Raw genomic sequence first — 15,526 nt, 5'->3', positions numbered from 1 at the left:
TCTCAAGAAACTAGGATGGATGACTAAGGAACTTTCAACTGAGCTAAGTTTTAAGGTATAAGAAACGGAAAAATGGAGAAATCACAAAGGGGGAATTCAAACAAATAAAAATATAGTGTCTAGATCAAGAGAAGTAATAGTGTCACTCTATTCTGCTTTGGTCAGGCCCCACCTGGAATATTGTATCCAGTCCTGGGCACCACAATTCAAAAAGGACATTGAGAAACTTCAGCTTATCCAGAGGGAGACTAAAATGGTGAAGGGTCTGGAAACCATGCCCTATGAGGAATGACTTAGGGAGCTGGGGATGTTTAGCCTGGAGAAGAGAAGGTTAAGAGGTGATAGGATAGCCCTGTTTAAATATTTGAAGGGATGTCATATTGAGGAGGCAACAAGCTTGTTTTCTGCTGCTCCAGAGACTAGGACCTGGAACAGTGAATGCAAGCCAAAGGAAAAGAGATTCCACCTCAACATTACGAGGAACTTCCTGACAGTAAGGGCTGTTCAGACAGTGGAACAAACTCCCTCGGAGTGTAGTGGAGTCTCCCTCCTTGGAGGTCTTTAAGTAGAGGCTGGATGGCCATCTGTCGGGGATGCTTTGATTGAGAGTTCCTGCATGGCAGGGGGCTGGACTGGATGGCCCTCGTGGTCTTTTCCAACTCTATGATTCTATGATTCTACAGGAATGTATCTATTGGGGGGGGGGTGAAGCAGAAGGAACTAAGAATCCCTTCACATTTTTCTGATTGCATTCATACACCCCATGGGTGCTTTTTTTGTTGTTAAAAATAAAACACTAGTACTGTGTTGCCAACATTGGTATTTAATGTGTAGTCTTGTTAGTCCATGCCCTGCAATTCTCCCATTCTGGCGGGGACAGTTTCAAATAATTGTGTGCCATCCCACTTTTCCATGGAGCCTTATGGAGATGATTTGGTCTGACTTTGCATTGTATCCTCTGATTGCTTTTGCCATATCTTTTCTTAGTATGAAAGCCACCCAGTTTCTTTGTGTCTTTTGATTCCCTGAGTAGAACTGTGTAGTTGTCTGAGGAGTTTATCACACAGGCCTTGGAATGGGCCTGTCGCGTTACAAAAGGGGGCGTGATGGGAACAGAAGGCGGCATAGAACCCATCTTACCGCACAGGAGAATGCCGCTGCCAGATGTTCCCATCGCATTCCGGATGCGTTCCCCAGGAGGCGATTTTCAGGAGCCCTGGTGGTGCAGTGGCTAAATGCCTGTACTGCAGCCACTCACTCAAAACCATAAGGTTGCGAGTTCAAGACCAGCAAAAGGGCTCAAGCTCGACTCAGGCTTGCATCCTTCCGAGGTCGCTAAAATGAGTACCCAGATTGTTGGGGGCAAATTAGCTTACAGTTGTAAACCACTTAGACACTGCTTAGGCAGTATGAAACAATATATAAATGAAGCTTGTTTGTTTGTTCCTGAAAATTGCCCCCTCTGGGACGTATCTGAAATGCGATGGGAATTTCAGGCGGTGATGTTCTCCTGGGCGGTAAGATGCATTCTGTGCCACCTTCCGTTCCCATCACGCCCCCCTTTTGTAACGCAACAGGCCCGTTCCAGGGGCCTGTGTGATAAACCCTTGAGTCAAAGCCGGCTATCCCTGTCTATTTTAACTCACTCACCCCTAGTACTGCTACATGCATTCCATTTCCATTTTTACTATGTCTAGCTTCCCTTGGCTCATGCTTCTCACATTCCACATCCCTACTGTATGTGTCGTGCTGCTTTAACAACAGCAACATCCCACCTTTCAGCTACATTTAAAATATCCCAATTCCTTTCTCCTCCTCCCACTTTCCTCTTTGTCTGCGGCTTGCTTCCATTGCTGCATTGAGTTAAAAGTGCAAAAGTAGTTTGCATTTAATTAACTCAGCAGTGCAGAAAAGAGAGAAGGGGGTAGACTCTTGCTCTTCCCTATAGATTCAGGCAAAAGCAACTGGCTGCAGCCTCTCCTAGCTTGTGTGATCATCCTCATTAATAATTTCTGCTATCTTGACCACACACTGATCTCACTTGGCTGTACCAATTTTCATCTGCGAAGTGTCGGAGGGTATTTTACGGTGTCCCAGGGATACTCAATGGCTTCCACTGCACAATGAAAGGAAAATGTAATGATCTCTATAGCTCAGTATCAGCAACAGACCGCCAAGATGGCAACCCCCTGAAGTGACCCATTCCCATGAGGCCAGCAAGCCAGTTCCTTGTAACACAGTGAAAAATGATTCCATCACTGTGATCATTAGAGCTGAAACAAACAAACCACTTAATTAAAAACAGCTCTCTTGTGCAGCAAGCAATTAAAAGAAGAAACCATAAAAACCTTTGGCCTTGTGGTTATTGCCCTCATGGCTCCAGAAGTGCAGGGAACTGATAAATTATTGAAGCCTCTCTTTTATTTTGCTGCCCTGGAAATTTTTTCAGTGACAGCCCTTGAGAATTACCATGATCTGTGTGCTCTGGTGCTGTCAAAGAGTGCAGAAGGAGGGAAAAGAGGGCATTACCCTCTTGCAGATGCTCAAAAGAATGCTTTCAGAACACTTCTGATGCACCCAAAGAACCAAAGTACATTCACACAGCATCCCCATGCTCTGGTGATTCTGGGTTTTGACACTAAACCAAACAGAACAAGCTAAAGCAGCCAAATCAAGGACAGATCTCTTAATCTGGAAAGAGTGTGTGTGTGTGTGTGTGTGTGTGCGCGCACGCGTGTGTTTTATTGAGATTAGAAAAGGTAAATTTTTGGACTATAGATCATAGAATCCCCTGAACAAAATGTTTTCTTGGAGATGTCTCTTGGAGATGTCTCTCTCAGACTATTTTTGAAGTTCTTGAAAAATGTGTGGTTTAAAAACTATCTGACACACAGTCAGCTCTGTACTCTAGGCTGGTTAACCTTAGTATCCTAGCACTATTGCCTACCCTCCAACATTTCACAGACAAAAAAGGGACTCATATGGCCAAGCAATACTGGAGTGTGGGGAAGATGGCAAAAAAATATTAATGAGGAAGGACAGGTCAGAGAGGCTGCAGCGGTTTGCTTTTTCTGGGACCTACTGGGAAGGAGCCATAATGGTACAATGGTTAAATGCCAGTACTGCAGCCACAAGAATTCAATCTCAGGCAGGGCTCCAAGGTCCACTCAGCCTTCTATCCTTTTAGGTTAGTAAAATAAGTACCCAGCAATCAGCTTACACATTGTAAACCATTAAGGGAGTGTTTGTTCACTGATAAGCGGTATAGAAATGTACTTGCTATTGCTATTGCTATTACTATAAAATTATGCCTCCACCTATTCTCTCCCTGCTGTGAATTAATTGACTGAAAACTACTTTTGCCTTTTGAATTCAGTTTGGAGCAAGTCAAAGATAAAAGGGGAAAGTGGGAGGAGGAGAATAAAACTGGGACATTTTGCAACTCCTTGAAAAAGTGGGAATGTCCTTGCAAAATCAGTATGGTTGGAGGACACGCTAATGTTCCATAGAGAATGTCTATAGTGGCATCACTATGAGGTGCAAAGGATGCAGACCACATCAGGTGACACCCTAAGGCAGCATGACACCACTGCTCCTCAAATATCTGCTTTTGGCAGGAATGAGCTGTAGCATTCATCTGCGTCCCATTAAAAGTGCAGTGAAGCTCAGTGGAAGCAGAAAATAGAGACCCCAGGGTTTGTTTGTTTTTAAAAAAGTTAAATTTTTCAAATTTAAAAAAAAATACTTTTAAAACATCACATCTTACGAAATGTTCACTCTAAGCACATGAAACTCTGTGTATGTAAATACATTCAGGCTGTGGGCATGATATTGTAATTTAAAAGTATAATTTTAATTGTGCTAGTTGTTTATGTCACAACTATTACCATTACATTCAGTGATATATGGGAATTACGATTTATGAGCGACATTAGTAGGAAACGGACTGAAGTCTACGAAAGCTCATGCTGCCAATTTCTTTCTTTCAGTTAATCTCAAAGGTGCTACAAGATCTCTCTACATTAATAGAAACAAACATTCCTAAGGATTTTGTATGGTGTGATATAGGAGGGGCTCAATGGGTGAGCATTGACTCTGAGTTACCACACGGGGTGCCACCAACCCTAGTGGCGCCACTGAATGTAGATGGCAGAGATGGCATATAGACTGAATATAGATGGCAAAGGGACCGTACATTAAATCAGGAGCAGGCAACAAGCGGCCTTCCAAACGTTCAACCCCTGCACTGTATTGTTGTTTTTTTTAATTTATTTATTCACTCATCCATCCATTCTTTTATGCTGAAGGTTAATACAAGCTATTAGAAGAGGATGGCAAAATAATATACACTCCCATCCATGGAAGTAATCAGTTTTGGCTCCTCCAGCATGAGCTCCAAGACCTTTTTAACAAAACAAAATAAAAAGACCCCACACATTGTCCGTTTCTCTACCACTCCTTCCTTTACCCTGGTTCCTTAGCTCCCAGTGCTAGCACAGAAAATTTTTGCTAGAATAGAGAGTTCAAGCTTCACCTAGACAGCTCTAAAGATCTCAGACAGGGGCTACTTTTGGCACGTTGTGTGTGAGTGTGTGTAGTTTTAAGATGTGACAACATTACCATAATGCTTTACTTTAAGCCACATGGGGATCAGACTGCTCTTCTTCTTTAAAAAAAAAAGGGTACAGAAACATATTACAACTGCTCTTAACTAAATTAAAATCTGGCTTACATTCAGATGCATTCCTCCCTTCCAGAGAGGAGTCCAGAAGAAGACCTCCAACAATGATGTATTGCTGAAATCCATGTGCAGTTTTCACCTGGATAATTGCACAGGTCCATCTGCTGGGATGTGCAGTCATTTCAGAATAAAGGAAGGACAGAACTGAATGGGTGTTACCCCATTCAGTTTTCATTCACTTCAGAATGAACATGTAGGGGAGCAAATAGGTATAAAAGGAACTTCCCATTACTCATTTAGTGGTGTAGCCTGGCCTTATCTCTCTCCAACAGTTGCAGCAGTGCTGTTTTTGACAGTTGTTCCTGGCAGTCAACATGATATTTTATCTGCAGTACACTCAATATTACATCCTTCATGAGCACTGTGGTGGGAAAGTGTCAAACAAATTACAACCTACAACTATCCATCTCACAGGAAGCTAAATGATGATACTGGCCTCCAAATAAGAATTCTGTCCCTCCTCCATGTTATTTTCCTTCATTCTCCAAACTTCTAGTATCCCTTTGTCATAACAAACACTCAGTTCAGCCTTCAGAAATACAGTTTAGGCATCCAAAGGAAATGGGCTGGCAACTTTACTAAGGGAGTGCAAATACTGCACATGTAAGTTATAGGTGCAAATTATTTTCAAAGTCTCACTCTCTGAAATGCTAGAAATTTGGGGACTGAAGAAAAAATTCAATTGGGGGGGGGGGGCAGAATTCATGTATTAAGGTGGTCATTGTCCTCATTTTGTCACACCTGTAGCTACACTCCTGGCCACTGTTTTCCACCCACAATGTCCCAGAGCAATGCAATAGCCAAGGCATTGTGAATAAACAATGCATGAACCACCAGAAATGCAATTCAGCATAAAAGGATGCAACATAACTATAATGGTTAAGAAAATATGTTAAAAGGAGAAAAAACACAACTTGACAATAACATCACAACATGATCATAGCTCTCAACAATAATATTACAAAAATAGTTTTCACAGGAAGAACTAAGAAAAAAATAGTTGTTTTTCAAAAGGATAGAGAAGTAAACTGAGTGGGAGGATCTTGCACATCTCTAGAAGTGCTGGGGAAATAACTATGGAAACTATGGGTTACAGACCGCCCAAAAAGGGCAGTCTCCCACTGCCCGTGTTTGCTGCGCAAGGGAGCCACAGCAGACAAACCGCGTGGCTCCCTCGTGCAGCAAAAAGAACTCACAAAAAGCGGGCTCTTTTTGCAGCGTGGTTATGACACCACAAGGCGCCAATGGCGCACTTGTGGCGTTATAGCTGCGCCGCAATGTGCGGATGCTAAGCGTCCGCCACGTCAAAATGGCGGCGCCCATGTGTACTGGGCCCCGCCATTTTGACGTACCCAGTACGTACTAGGAGTGAGGCCTGATTGGACACTGCGTCCTTGGCCAACCCCTAGTATGTACTGGAGGCGGGCCAAAGGCCCGTGTGTAAAGCGCCTATGGAAACCATGCCCTATAAGGAGCAACTAGGGAGCTGGGTATGTTTAGCCTGAAAAAGGGAAAGTTAAGAGGCAATATGATAGCCCTGTTCAAATATTTGAAGGGATGTCATATTCAGGATGAAGCATGCTTGCTTTCTGCTGCTCCAGAAACCAAGACACAAAGCAATGGATGCAAACTACAAGAAAATAAATTCCCCCTCAACATTAGAAAAAATTTTCCTGACAATAAGAGCTGTTAGACAGTGCAATACACTCCCTTGGAGTATGGTGAAGTCTCCTTGTTTGGAGGTTTTTAAAGAGAGGCTGGATGGTCATCTGTCAGGGGTACTTTGATTGTGTATTCCTGCATGGTAGGGGGCTGGACCTTATGGGCCTTGTGGTCTCTTCCAACTTTATGATTCTATAACTCTAGGCCTGAGTCTTGGCGACTTTAAATAGAGATACTGTTATAAAAGAAGACTGAATTCTTGCTGCATATTCTTCTACTGTATGCTTTCTCATAAAATTTACTTTAGTGCAGAATTTTTGCATACTCAATATGTGCGTCTTTGTAATCATTACCTGAGCAACCTCCTCACAGCTATCTAACTATCTGATGGCATTTCTGCTGCTTTTCAATGGCCCAAAATACTACACATCCTTCCCCTGCTCAAAGTAACACATGCCACTATTTCCCAGTTTTCTAATGAGTTTATCAGACAAGGGGAATTGGAAGTATAATCTGATGGCAATCTGAACACAATCATGGGGTTTAACATTATTGCGCGATAACCCACTACACGCAAATTTGGGCAATGGGAAGTCAATTTGAACGCAATATGCATTCACGTAATTGCGCTAAACTAGCGACTTTAAGTGAATGCATTTTGGCCCCACTTTCTTTTCATTCAAATTTAAGAGAAATTCCTCCTCTTGGATAAACTGCTAAGGTAAATGAAGCAGCCTGTGTGTTCATAGACTCCAAATGTCCTGATTTGGTAGTGACCATCCCAATGAATCTTCTTGCCATCCCACCTTATCAGCTGCTTTTAAAATGTGGATTTCTCTCTCCCTGCCTCCCACTTGGGGCAAACTGAGTTCAAATTGCAAATGTAGTTTCAATTCAATTAACCCCTGAGGGAAGATAGGAGAGGAGGGGGCAGATGCTTGCCCTTCCCAGAAGGTTCAGCAAATGCAAACTGTGAAAGCTTCTCCTAGTTTGTATGTCCTTCCCCATTTTTAACTTTTGATATCTTGACCACACTCTAATGTTGCTTGGCCACATTTGTCCCAGTTTCATCTGTGAAATGAAGAGTATTTTTGTGTTCATCCCCTTAAATGTATGAAATCTGGCAGGGAATTACATGAGTACATATTTTTAAAAAATCTATTGTTATTGTATGTGCATACACATATATGAGCCAAGTTGGTGTAATGATTTCAGTATTGGACCAGCGTTTGAATCCTGGTTTGGCCATGGAAACCCACTGGGTGACCATGGGCAAGTCACACTTTCTCAGCCTCAGAGGATGGCAAAGGCAAACCCCCTCTGAAGAAACATGCAAAGAAAACCCTGTAATAGCTTCACCTTAGGGTTGCCATAAGTCCAATATGACTTGAAAGTGCACAACGTGTGTGTGTGTGTGTGTGTGTGTGTGTGTGTGTGTGTGCATTATATCTAACACACATTTTATGTGACTTCTGAAGACAAGGTCCTTGGAAAAATTATGACTACAGAATCTCCAACTGGGGGAGTATGGTCCAAAAAATTATTTTTCCAAGCTGATGATCTGTCCTAATGGACTTTGTAAAACCCATGTACATCAGTGTTGGTAATGATGAAGATGACAACAAGCAAACAGAATCCCGGAGCAGGAACATATAACTTCCCCTCAAATAGCTATTTATGTTTATGCTTACTTTTCACCCAGGCAAGTTCTATAATTAATTGTTTCTAGGCTCAGTCAGTTCAAAAGTTTTATGAGGAAAAGATGACATGTTTGCCTTTTTTTTCCACCCCAAGAAAATGTTTTAGGTGATTTCTCCCCCTTCTAGTTATGGCCTCAGATAATATTTACTTAAGTTCAGTAAACTACCTCTGTGCAGCAATAATATTAACACATTCCCCAGAGGTGCAAGGAGGGATTGCCAGATGTCCAGGACTGACCTGCGCAGAACAGGAACTGCTTTGTCCAGAGCAGAAGACAGCCTTCATGCTGTCGGCTGGAGCCAGGAAACCAGTTCACATGGATACATACTCACATTGACTGAAGTCATTAGGTTATTAATGTTTGTAACTCATCACTGAACTGAGACCACCACCAGCAGTCAACAATGGCTAGGCTCTAGGAAGGCAAATTTCAGACTTGCAGAATTTAAATGTTTTTGCTTGTTTGTTAGTTTTGCTAGAGCATCTCAGGAGCCACTAAGGAAAATCTGGTGCAAACGAAGTAACACTTCACATTAAAGAACTTCTGAGTTCAGGAACATTATTTGGATTACAGTCACCCTTCCTAACCCGTGGATCTCGGATCCGCACCCTGGATTACCCACGGAGGGGTGACCTACACTGTTTCCAATGGCACGTGTGCATGGGCACGCAAACCTCCATTTGCGTGAGGGGTCTGGAACAGATCGCCTATGAAAATGGAAAGCCAACTGTAAAAGTGAACAGAGCTCACAGCCCTTTTGCACAAGCAGAGAGAGAGAGAGAGAGAGTGTGTGTCTTGGTTATTCCAAAGCTTTCTTTATCTCAGCAGGGTGTGAGGAGAGTCATTTTGTTGTCGCTATCCCTGGTGATATAATGTATTGGAATGTAAGAATATATACAGTATATCTATAAGGAAAATGTTATGGATTGTATATGTTTAAAATATGAAATAAAATAATAAACTTAAAATAATAATAATAACAATAATAATAATAAAGAAATCCCTGGTGATCAGCTCCAAATATACCAGCAGGTCCAAATCTAACTGCCATAAGTGAAGCAAAAAGCCTTCCATTATCTTTCTTTTGTTCTCACATATCATACCCTGCAACTGTCCCAAGTGAACAGGGACAGTCCCAATTAATCCTCTGTCATCCCACTTATTCAGCTGCTTTTAAAATGTTCCAGTTTTTCTCTCCTCCTACCACTTTCTTCCTTTGACCTTCCCTGTAGACTCAGGCAAAAGCTAATTGATGCAGCACCTATCCTAGCTTGATTTTTCCCCTTACTAATAACATTTTCTCCCTTGAGTACACTCTCGTGTTGTATGGCCACAATGTGTCCTGAATTTCATCTCTGAAATGTTGAAAAGAGTAATGAGTATTCCTTGCCTAAGGAAATCCTATGAAATTCATGGAATTGCCATAAGTCAACAGGCGAATTGAAGGCACATGCACAATGTAGGTATGGGTGCAAGCCATACCTTATTAAATATTTTATACATCCATAAGTTCCTGTTCATTTTAATGCATCTTTACACAAAGCATAATGCCAGATTTTGCCACTCACCATTTCCCAGCAATGTAATAAGAGTTAAACTTGTAAAATGGTATGAAAATGACAAGCACATTGCTGTTGCACCAAAAAAAAAAAACTTTTCAGAATTGAGTTGCTGTTACTGTCAAAGTACTTAATACCAAGACTAATTAAGTTTCCATTCTTAACCTTCACTGCAGTGTTAAATCTAGTGGGAAAATAAACTCTGTATTTAACCTCTGCTCATAGGCATTCTTTTGAAAGACCATTGACCTTAATAGCAATGTCACCCTAACAAGATAGTTCACTACAAAAACATTCCAGAACTATGATATTCATAAGCAGTATCCTTCCAGTATAAGATCACCCATTTGGTGGCACTTTCACTGTACTAGTGGTGCACAAATTAAGTTGCATTTATCTGACAATTTTTCAGAAGCTGAGGTGCCCATTTAAAAAACAACATTAAATCCTAGCTCCCAAAAGTCATTTGGGGTTTTCTTGATTGGTGGTATGCATTGGTTTTTAAAAATTCCACGTGAACAACCATTATACTATATGATCCAACATTTCACAAATAAAAACTAGGACACATACGGCTAAGCAACATCAGAGTGTGATCAAGATGGCAAATGTTATTAATGAAGAAGAACACACAAGCTAGGAGGGGCTGCAGCAGTTTGCTTTTGTCTGAGTCCACAGGGAGAAACAAAATTCCACTCCTTGCTGCTGAACTGAGTTAGCTGTATCCTTCTGGGATTCAAATCAAGGTTGTCAGAAGCTGTCTGCTTTTAAATTGTGTGTGTATTTAAAATATATGAAAATATTGCTGTTAATAAATAATAATAATAATAATAATAATAAATAGTTTATTTATATTTATATTTCCCGCCTCTCCCTCCAGATCGAGGCAGGATTACATCAATAAAAATACACTACAGTACATAGATACAATCAATAAAATACTAAAATTACTATTAGTTCAATAAAATAACAAGTCATCATCTAATAGTCATACCGTGATAGTCAAAGGTGGAGCATTTCAACTCTTATATATGATCAGGTGGGTATGCTCACCAGAAGAGATCCATCTTGGGGTACCTATCGCAACTACCTCCATTTTCTCTGGATTCAACTTGAGTTTGTGTTCCTTCATCCAGTCCATTACTGATCCAAGGCAAGCATCCAAAGGGGAGATGCCATCCTTAGTCACTGTAGCGTACTGATAACACCACGCTCCATGTCCCCGGATGATCTCACCCAGCGGCTTCATGTAAATGTTAAACAGCATGGGGGACAGGATGGCGCCCTGAGGGATGCCAGATGTCAGCTCTCTTTTAGAAGTGCAGCTGTCCCCCAGCATCACCATCTGGAATCTACCCAGGAGGTAAGAACGGAACCATTGCAAAGCAGCACCTCCAATTCCCAACTCCCTCAGGCGTTCCAGAAGGACACCATGGTCAATGGTATCAAAGGCCACTGAGATGTCCAAGAGCACCAACAGGGTCACACTTCCTCTGTCAATACCCAGACGGAGATCGCTGACTAAGGCGACCATGGCAGTCTCAACTCCGTATTCCACCCTGAAGCTAGTTTGAAATGGGTCCAGATAATCGGCTTCATCCAAAACTACCTGGAGCTGGAAGGCAACTGCCCACTCGATCACTTTGCCCAAGAATGGTAAAAGGGAGACCGGTCTATAATTGTTTCTCACCAGGGAGTCCAGGGAGGGTTTCTTTGAAAGTGGTTTAACCACTGCCTGATTTAGTTTTGATGGAAATTTCTCCTCCCTGAAAAATGTATTGATTATGAATTGCAGTAATTCTGTTGCTGCTTTCTCACCCTGGGTGGTCAGCCTTGATGTTAGTATTTTAAAAAGAAATATGTAGATATAACTTTGCGGACATACACAAGTGAATGATAGCACTAAGACTTAGGTTAGAATCATAGGAGCTTATTGCACAGGCCCTGGGGAATGAGCCCGGCGCAGAATGGAAGAGGGCGGGAAGGGATCGGAACGGGGGTGTCACCCATTTTACCGCATGGGGAACACCACGAGAATGCCGCCAATGCCACCAGAAGTCACCAATCCATTCCCCAACCATCCCATAGGAGATATTTTCAAGAACTGTTTCAACTGTCCTGTGGGACAGATTGGGGACTTCCAGCAGCATCTGCAGTATTCTCCCATGCAGTCAAATGAGTGATATCCCCATTCTGTTCCCCTCCCGGCCCCTTCCGTTAAACACCGTTCCCCAGGGCCTGTGCAATAAGCTCCATAGAGATCACAAGGGTCTGCTGTTATTCACTAGTGAATCTCCAAGTTCTCAGACATTCACATATTGTACCTCTGACATAGACCAGCACAGCAGAATGTTGGTAGCTTGGGATATATTGAAGCATAGATTTCCAGATGATTTCCTGGGGTATATAAACATAATAGCCTTATTCAGGCAATCAAAGTAATGGAGATGAGGACACATCACCTATATCCCTGTTGGTGACCCCCCACTCACCCATTATGCCAGCAGACATACATTTGGAGTGTCGCAGGATGTATTTGCTACCATACTTCTGCAACACCCTTGGCTCACTTATGTCTGGTGGTCCCCCAATTTCCCCTTCCCAGCCACTAATCCACCGGAGGAAGGAAACAGTGAGGAAGCATTGTGCCCTTGGACAGTCTCACAATCTCTAGAACTGAGCTGCAGTTTAACTATTATACCCTTTGCAAAAAGTGAAGAACAACTGCTCAAAAGTTTCAACACAAATATTTTAATGGTTTTGATTTGCTATATTGAAGTCAAAGGTTGATATATGGTGCCATAAGATTTTTCCAAAGTGCTACATGCCAAGGTCAGTGCTGAGGAGAACTCTGGAAAATAAAACCATAATCCTTTACTTAAATATTAAAAGCTGCCAACACTAGTGGACTTTTTGCTTTAAAGCCTCAGCCTTGAAAATTGTGAACAGCTGTGGGTTTGTCAGTGCATGCAAGAAACAAAGCAGCCAGGAGACAGAAACTTTCCTTTCTAGTCATCTATTAAACTACAGTCAGCACTCAGTATCCACAGATTCTGCCTCCATGGATTCAACCATCCACAGCTTGAAGATATTTTGCCAGTTCCTTCCTCTGAAATATAGCCTTACCCTCAAGATATTTTGGAAGTCAGATCTAAAACAGGTACATCCAAGTTGTATGAATTGTCCACAAAAACACACTTTAGAGGGACTTAGAGAATCTGGTGCAAGAAAATAGCAAGCAGCAATAGGGAAAGACCAGAATCAGGACTAGGTAAGATTAAGGAAATTTCATTAGTCATCGTGAGGGAGGGAGGGGTCTGATTTGAGGAGCTTAGAGGAGAAATACACATGGGGCTCTTTCACGCAATGGCATGTTAGAGACCGCCCCTTTGGGGCGGCCTGTACCCGCCCTTTTCCCCGACGGATTGGGGCCTCAGCTGCCACAGCGGCAGCCCTGAGGCCCTGATCTGCCGCTTTTCCAGGCTGTGGGAAGCGGCAAAAGGCCGCTTCCCACAGCCTGGAAATGGGTGTCCTTGGGGCTTCAAGCCCCAAGGATACCCCAACAGCAGCGGGGAAAGGAAAAAGGGGACTCCCTTTGTCTTTTATGATGCTGGCACAGCTGTGTAAAGGCTGCTCCAGCATCACAAACCTAGGAAGGAGATCCATTTTGGAGCTCCTTCCTGCACTGCGGAAAGGGCCATTCTGCGGTGCCAGGACGTCACATCTACGCCGCCCCGTTTGGAGGTGGCGCGGTCGTGACATCCTAATGGTGGTGCCCATGTAGAATGGGCGCCACCATTTTGTACGTACTGTGTACATACTAGGGTCGGGGGTGTCTGAAAAGATGTACTGAAAGGCCCTTCTGGAAAGGGCCCATGCCACTGCTACTCAGTGGTAGTCCATAGACTGATGCTGGTTCCTGGACTGTCAGATACTTGGTCCCTGATGAGTTTACAGGACAGAAAGAAATAATTATAGTATGTGGGCACAACGTACCAGTGTTTCCCATCCCCCACAACAGACAGTTTAAGAAGCGCTGTGCTGAACAATTACAACACAGTGATTCCGCTTTAATTGCCATGAGATTTGTAGTTTGTGTGAGTATATGTGCCTTCAAGTGACCTATTGACTTGGCAAGGGTTCCCAACCTGTGCTCCAAGAAGCCTTAGGACTCAGCATGCACTTGTCAGGTGCGCCGCAGCTGCTCTGGGAAAATTAAAGAAAAATTAAAGAAATAAAAATGGAATGAAATTAAAGAATAAGAATATATTCTTATATATAGTCCTAAATGCCATTAACTTGTAAGACATGAGATAAGCTTCTTAGGAGCTCCGTGAAAGAAAAAAGGGCTCCGTGTGTGATAAAGGTTGGGATCCGCTGACTTACGGTGGTCCCATGATTTCACAGGATTTTCTTCAGTAGGAAATACTTAGAGGAGGTTTGCCAAGGTATTTGGAATACTATAACCTCCAACTGTCTCATTCTGGCAGCAACAGTCCCAATTAATCATCTTGTCATCCCACTTTTCCAGCTATTTTTAAAATGTCCCAGTTTCTCCTTCTCCCTCTTTCCCCCTTTGTCATCTTACTTCACTTGCTACAAACTGAATTCAAAGTGTATAATCAGCTTGCATTTAGTTAACTGAGAAGGGAGAGGAAGAGGCAGAAGCTTGCCCTTTCCAGCAAGCTCAAGCAAAAGCCAACCGCTGCAACATTTTCTAGCTTGTGTGTTCTTCCCCATTATTAACTTGATCACATGCTAATGTTGCTTGGCCACATGTGTCCCAGCTTTTTATCTGTGAAAAAGTGGAGGGTATAGAATATTCATGAAGAAAACTCTAGCCTTTCTAACTTACGGTGGCCTTAAGGCAAACTGATCACAGGCAGAACCTGTTCTAAGGGGTTTTACGTTTGCCTTCTGCTGAGGCTGAGAGAGTATGATGTGCATAAGGTCACCCAGTGGGTTTCCATGGTCAAGCAGCAATTCAAACCCTGGTCTCCAGAGTTGTAGTCCAATGTTGAAACCACTACACCACCCTGGCTCTCTTCTAGTTCACCACTAAGCAACAAAGCCCAGGACTTCATAGGATGCTGACATGCAAGTTAAAGTAGAAGCCAAATGCTCAGAGTGTAATGTGAAAGGCCCTCTGGTTTTATAATTAAAACAATAGTGAAGGAAGAAAAAAGGGAGCTGTGGATCCCATATTTGGAATCCCAGACATGATGGGTAATTGACTTTATGGAGGAGGGGTGTCTGGAGCAGTGAAGTGGCAGGAGGGGGCTTAAAGCATCTCTCTCCCCACCCCCATGTCTCCACTTTTGATTGTCTCCATCTTCAATCTGCTTTCCCTGGTGGGTAAAGGGCCATCTGGGGTGACTTACACATTTGCATGCAATATGTGGCTTGGCCCTGAGGCCAAATAGAATCCAGGATTACTGAAGGAGAAGGAGGGGGGTACACACCATATTAAATCCACACAGTCTAAACAGCTTGGAAACCACCACTTTTTCATTATGCAAGTCTGTTTCTTGCCTTCTGCTACAATAAGCTAACAGCACAGTTGCACAACATTGGCGAATGAAACAGCCAATTGAGCAGCAATGGTCAGTTCTTGGTAATGAGTGTAATAGTTGGCTGAGGATGGACTGCGGAACTACTTACTTGCCAAGCACTGAAAACTTGAGTGCCTGCTCACATCACTTAAGCTACTTTGAACAGAGCCAACTGAAAGCATTTTGCTGCTGTCATGCTTATGCGAAGACAAAGAACAAGATGGCCACTATATGTACAGAAGTCAGCCAAACTGGCAGATATCCTCCAATACATCCAAGGGCAGTAGCCTAGCTGAAGGCAGGCTACATG

General features: G+C 42.8%; 1 protein-coding gene across 3 annotated transcripts in view; it reads right to left on the bottom strand.

Moving 5' to 3' along the window:
- RIPOR3 (RIPOR family member 3) overlaps positions 1–15,526 on the bottom strand; it is a 148,264-nt gene that overhangs the window by 84,776 nt on the left and 47,962 nt on the right. Inside the window, exon 1 of one of the 3 annotated variants that reach the window (XM_089513834.1) lies at positions 4,733–4,837. The exons of the other annotated variants lie outside the window; for them this stretch is intronic. The gene's annotated coding sequence lies outside the window, so the exon portion shown is untranslated. Of the gene's footprint in view, positions 1–4,732; positions 4,838–15,526 lie in introns of those variants that run through there. 3 annotated transcript variants of the gene reach the window in all.

The sequence above is a fragment of the Sceloporus occidentalis genome, unplaced genomic scaffold, assembly GCF_023333645.1.
Source record: "Sceloporus occidentalis isolate IW3139 unplaced genomic scaffold, rSceOcc1.0.p SCAF_3, whole genome shotgun sequence".
NCBI lineage: Eukaryota > Metazoa > Chordata > Lepidosauria > Squamata > Phrynosomatidae > Sceloporus > Sceloporus occidentalis.
Note: the sequence above shows the minus strand (reverse complement) of the source record. Positions and strands in the feature narration are given on the sequence as shown.